At 41.1% G+C, this 6,000-nt stretch overlaps 1 protein-coding gene across 2 annotated transcripts in view; it reads right to left on the bottom strand.

Annotated features, from left to right (window-relative positions):
- The window catches only part of LDAH (lipid droplet associated hydrolase), a 104,966-nt gene extending 99,173 nt beyond the window's left edge, over positions 1-5,793 (bottom strand). The window contains exon 1 of one of the 2 annotated variants that reach the window (XM_040992902.1): positions 5,730-5,793. The gene's annotated coding sequence lies outside the window, so the exon portion shown is untranslated. Of the gene's footprint in view, positions 1-146; positions 977-5,729 lie in introns of those variants that run through there. The other variant, XM_040992901.1, reaches the window with a different exon arrangement.
- Between the last annotated feature and the right edge of the window lie 207 nt (positions 5,794-6,000).

The following is a 6,000-nucleotide window of genomic DNA, read 5'->3' on the forward strand; positions in this document are numbered from 1 at the left end:
ACAATTGTTATTGTTGGATAAATAGCAGCTTGCCATATATACACTTCCACGCACTTTGTTTTCATACTTAACAGATGGGAATCCATCAAAGCAAGTAGTCCAATTCAACAGTAATGGTTCCAGAGTGCATATACATTGTAACTTACACGACCATCTCCTGCTGACAGGCACTCAGTTGGTTCCCAGGTTAGGAGGAGGCTTCAGCAAGTAGCCTTAAAGTCCATGGCCTTACAGAGTGGTATACCCTTACGTGCTGTTTTCATAGGCCAGATTCCCAAGTATGGAATTACTGGTTTGAATTTTAGCTAAGTGCTGCCAGATTCTTTTCTGAAAAAAGATGTTAAGAATCACATTTCTTTTAGAGAGTTAGGAAGTTCTCTTTCCCTTTACAATCCTACTATTATGAAATGATAACGGCATTTACAACCTTTGCTGTCTTTGGGTATAAAATACCTCACTCTTTAAATTTGCATGTCTTTTACTACTAGTAGTGTGTGGGCATCTTTTCATTCTGTTAAACTTTGGATCTCTCTTTTCTGTGAACTGTCTATCCATATTGTTTGCTCAGGTTCCCAGTTAGTTATTTAATTTTTTGATCTGCAAGAAAATTTTGCACACAGATAGCAACCCTTCTCTGGATTTCTATGTTTCTAGATGCTCAATTTTTACACTAAAACTTTGAATCCTCTTACATAAGGATATAATTTTATTTTCCTTCAGGTAAGGAACTACCTGTGCTAATACCAATTAATAAGGAAAAATCACCATTTCCTATTGTATATCCATACCACAGATGTCCCCCATATGTTAGTCACCTAGGTCAGCAGGTTGAGTGTCATGGTTTCAAAGTGCTTGTTCTCAAGTAACCCTTTTTTACTCAATCATTTATCTGTATGTACAAGTTGGAAACAAGAGAATATACAGTGGTTGGTACTACTGGTGGTTTCAGGCATCCAGCGGGGGATACTGGAACATATCCCCCACGGGTAACAAGGGACTATTATACCTAAAGGAAACAGGATGATATTTAAAGAGCAGAAAAGTTAAAAGTTCCTAAATGAAAGTAAGATTTCTACATATTAAAGTGATTAAAGTTAGTACCAGTAGGCTGTGAAGTAACTTAATGTATAGTTACATTGAGAGCAATCACTAAAACAAGGCGTACTAAGTAATAAATTCAGAAACAGTTTGGCAACTCAAATATAAAAATAATAAATGAACAACAGAAAGGCAAGAATGGATAAATAGAAGAAATTAAAACAAAAACCAAAATGGCTGACTTTAATCCTACCATCAACAATTACTTAAATTATAAATGCTCTAAACAAACCAGTTAAAAGACAAAGATAGGCAGGAAAGATGGAATTATATCTTGATAATAGGATACTGGACTCCATGCATCTTACAATGTCGGGATATACTTAAATAACCAAATGATGAGTGTATGATTGCTTATGAAGGACTATTCTACTATAATGATAAAAGGGAAATCAATGGAGGGGGTAGGGTATCTGGAGAGGAGAGAAGGGAAATCCCAGAGCCTATGGAACCATATCATCAAATAATAGATAGGATTTTTTTGAAGATTTATTTTAAATTTTTTATTGGAAAGTCAGATATACAGAGAGGAAGATCTTCCATCCATTGATTCACTCCCCAAGTGGCCACAATGGCTGGAGCTGAGCTGAGCCAATCCGTAGCCAGGAGCCCAGAGCTTCTTCCAAGTTTCCCACATGGGTACAGGGTCCCCAGGCTTTGGGCCATCCTTGACTGCTTTCCCAGGCCACAAGCAGGGAGCTGGATGGGAAGCATGGCTGCTAGGATTAGAACCGGCACCCATTTGGGATCCCAGTCTGTGCGAGGACTTAAGCTGCTAGGATACCTCGCCAGGCCCCAATTTTTTTTTTAAAGATTTATTTTTATTATGTTTTTATTGGAAAGGCGGATATACAGAGAGGAGAGACAGAGAGGAAGACCTTCCGTCCCATGATTCACTCCCCAAGTGAGCGCAATGGGCCGATGCTATGCCGATCCGAGGCCAGGAGCCTCTTCTGGGTCTCCCACGCGGGTGCAGGGTCCCAAAACCTTGGGCCGTCCTCAACTGGGCCCAAATTTTTTTAAAAAGTAAATTGTCTATGAAAAATATACTTCAACATACTGACATTGATAGTTTGAACATAAAAATAAGAAAAAGATGTGTCATGAAGGGAGGGCTAAGAGTTAACTACCGGTTAAGACTTTGGAGAGCAACCAACCAAAGCAACAAAACAAAACAAAGATTAATTCACTAAAATGCATGCTAAACGTGTATGCACCAATCAACGGAGATTCAAGATACAGGTAACCAAAGCCAACAGAGCTCAACTGCGATTATAGCCTCACCTCTCGGTGACAAAATGAGAACAAAACACTACACCACTGAAAAGTGCAGGACAGAACACCAGCAACAACTAAGAGGCTGTCAACCCGCACAGAACACTGCACGAGCATTTCCAAAGATACAACACACTAGTTACAAGACAAACATATTTAAAAGAATTAAAATGATACAGCTTATGTTTTTTATACACTGTGGAATAAAATTAGGAATCACTAAGAGTTAAATAAAAATTAAGTCTATACACAGAACACATGCCTAAATATTCTATGAGACAGAAGTTTCAGGGGGAAATTTAAAACAACACATACATACTGAGTGAAAACGAAAATACAAAATATCAAAATTTGTATGATGCAGCTAAGAAATGTGAAAATGGAAATAACAGTACTAATACTGACATTCCAAACAGTACTATAGGTTAGGCGTACCTAATTAAAAAAATTTAAATCCAAATGTACCAGAAATCTGCAACTTTTTGAGCACTGACATGATAGCTTAAGTGTGAAATTCCTGGCTTCCTTCATTTGACAAGCTGTGATCAAAATGCCGGTGTGCTATAAAGGTTGAATCAGGATGTGTGTAAATGATAAATGAAGCAGAAGTGAATTTTTCAGTTTAGTCTTTAGCCCCATCCATGACATGCAAATATACTCAAGAAGCCAAAGCACTTATGATCCAAGTATTACATATAAAGGATACTCAACCCAAAGACCCCTAACAATCCCACAGTCAGTGAGGTTTACTCCAGGTTATGTTCAGAATTTGAAAACCAATCAATGTACCTCTCCACATCAACAATTAAAGAAGTCAATATCAGAAAAGTAAACAAGCACCCCATCTCTACAGCTGTACTCTCAGGCATTTATTCTGGAAAACAAAGCAAAACAAAAAAAGACTCAGGATCACTCAAAAACTTTTACACGAGTTCACAGTGCCTGTATAAATAGCTCAAAGCTGGATATAACACAATATCGTTTACAGCACCCACCTCATACAACGCTACTCAGCCATAAAAAGGGAACAGGTGATTGATACATGCGGCTTGTGTGGGTTTCCAGAGATCCACTCAGCGCAGAAAAGGCAAGTTGAGAGATTTACATACGATATGATGCCATTTACACAATTCCTATTACAGGAATGGAGACTGGAGGCTGCCGAGGTGCCTGTCCTCCTTGGGTGGGACACAACAGCTGGAATTACAACAGCAGCACCTAAAGCAGCTTTGCAATGATGGGCAGTTCTCCATCTGGATTATAAAGGTGGTTACTACAGGTTACACCTGAGAAAATTGCAAAGTCATGTGGATACACACCAATGTGTGTCCCTAAAACTGGGGAAATCTCAATGAATAAACCGGACTGCAACAACGCCAACTTCCAGGTGTCACTGGAGGCGCCTGTCTGAAGGTGAACAGGGATCTTTCTGAACAGCTTTTGTCACTTTCTAGAAATCTATAATTACTTCAAAATAAGGTTTCTAAAAATTGAGAAAAATTATAGTTACTTACATAATTGCATATTTAATTGCAATGGGTATACATGGTACTAACACAAAAAATCAGAAACCTTATCATAGTTCCATGTAAACATGCAACAATACGCTGAAAAGTTCACATGGAATGCAGATGCACAGATGGACTCTTGAGAGTGAGCTGCAACTGTTTAATATGTAGCCATTTTATCTTTGTGCAGAATAAAATGACAAAGGAATGAGTGTTTTTCTATATCTGGTCCCGGATAGCAGTTTGGCACCTGCAACAGAACTATGTTCTTTTTCGTAGTACTTTTTATTTTAAAAACGTGCTCTGATCCCCTGACTATTACAAGATGAGCAAAGTGGGTAGCACAGTTGTTAACATCCGAAAAAGACTTTTATTCTTTGTTGAAGGTCACAGGATTTTAAATGGCAACATTAACTCTATAATCTTCTGTCTCCTATTACTTATTTTTCCAAATACACATTACTTTGAATATTCACATAATGCTAATCAACTGTGGAATACTGTAGGACCAAGTGCAAACAGACATGAGTGCAATGTACATCGCAGTAAGGCTCTGTGCTGTCATCTTTGTTGTTGCAACTTTACAATTTCTGAATAACTTTTATGTTCTAATTTGCTATGTGAAATACGTGGCTCGTGAATGAGTACACTAATCCCTCTTTTGCAACCTGTGCAATTCGGTCAGAAAGCCGAGCTTATATGAATAATACAGAATCCATCGATATCCCTGGGGAAACATGAAGGTGAGAGTACTCACTACCACACAGGATAGACTTGCCCAATTTCCTTGACAAAGGCCTGTTTCTTTTTTCCATAGTCCATTGCAGTCCCTAAGCTAACAACTATTGCATCAAACTTGATCGTAATCACACATGCAATCTCTTTCTAATGCACTAGAAAGTAGTTTTTGGCCTCGAAGCATCAATGAAACCCGAGAATTTTTTTTTAGGTGTATAGCTACTTCCATGTTAAATATATTCATTAAACATTATATGCCTATTTCCTTTTAGATGAAGCATATTTAAAGTACACTTGGGAATTCAATATGCTGAAAGGAGATCAATAACTTACAGTCTTAGGCTAGCAGAACACCAAATATTAAAATTAAAAAATTTAAAGGAGCATCCATGTGTTGTCAGGATAAGCCCTCAAAACCTAACGACTGGAAAGGACCACGGCAAGCCTGCACATCTTCCATCTTTATGTAGAAACAGGAGAAAAACACCCAACTGAATTAAAACTTTGGTGAGTACATTTGCTGGAGACTTTTTTCTAAGTTTCCATGGGCTTCCTTTTGTTATACCCGTCTTCCTCCACAGGAATTACCTGCTTTTAGAACTGAAATGGCTAAGCGGCTACGTGTTTAGATGGTGAACTGTGAGCTCTCGGCGAGGGGAGCTGCAGACACTGCGAGGTGTCATGGGAAGATATGAATTTCGAGACGACTCCAGCAGCAGACCATGCCTGGTGCACCCCCGTCCCGAAGCAGGAAGCACAGTCCCCAGGCATTTAAACGGGGAAGTGTGGGTACAACTGTGTAAGCCCCAGAAGCTGGCTACGCTCCTGGCCACTTCGGCCGTCCCAGGTCCTGCCCCTGGCTCCCAAGGGCATCCTCCCGCCCAAGCGGGCTCTGCTTCACAGTAGGGACACTGGTTCTTCAGCTTCTGGGAGAGAACGCCCCAGGGATCCGCCCCCGAAACAAGCGATACTTGAAAGCCCAAACTGTCTCCACACCGTTATTTCCGCCACCACGGGCTGCCTGTCCACCGGCGGCTAGCGCTCAGCGAGGACAGCGAGCACCGGGGCGTCCTCGGCAAGGCCCCCCGAGCGCGGGACCCCGAACCTCACCTGTCGGCCCAAAAGGCCACTGGTTCTTTGAGGGTCCTCGGAAGGCGCTGCCGGGACCGGATGTCCCACCTCCCGATGACGTCACGTCGCCGCGCCGCGCGCGGCTCCCGGGAAGTCACGTCCGTGGTGCCTGCTGCTTTTAGGGAGTTAGGTTTCGAAACTTGGCTGGGGGCCGAGGGTGTCGGGGTTCTTTGCTTTCTGTTTCGTTTTCTGTACATCATATTGTCTGGGATCCTGGCCTCCTCTCCGTTTCCTTCTCTGTTCTCTCCCG

The sequence above is a fragment of the Ochotona curzoniae genome, unplaced genomic scaffold (genome assembly GCF_017591425.1).
Source record: "Ochotona curzoniae isolate NIBS_2020 unplaced genomic scaffold, NIBS_Ocur_1.0 contig_883, whole genome shotgun sequence".
In the NCBI taxonomy this organism is placed as follows: Eukaryota; Metazoa; Chordata; class Mammalia; order Lagomorpha; family Ochotonidae; genus Ochotona; species Ochotona curzoniae.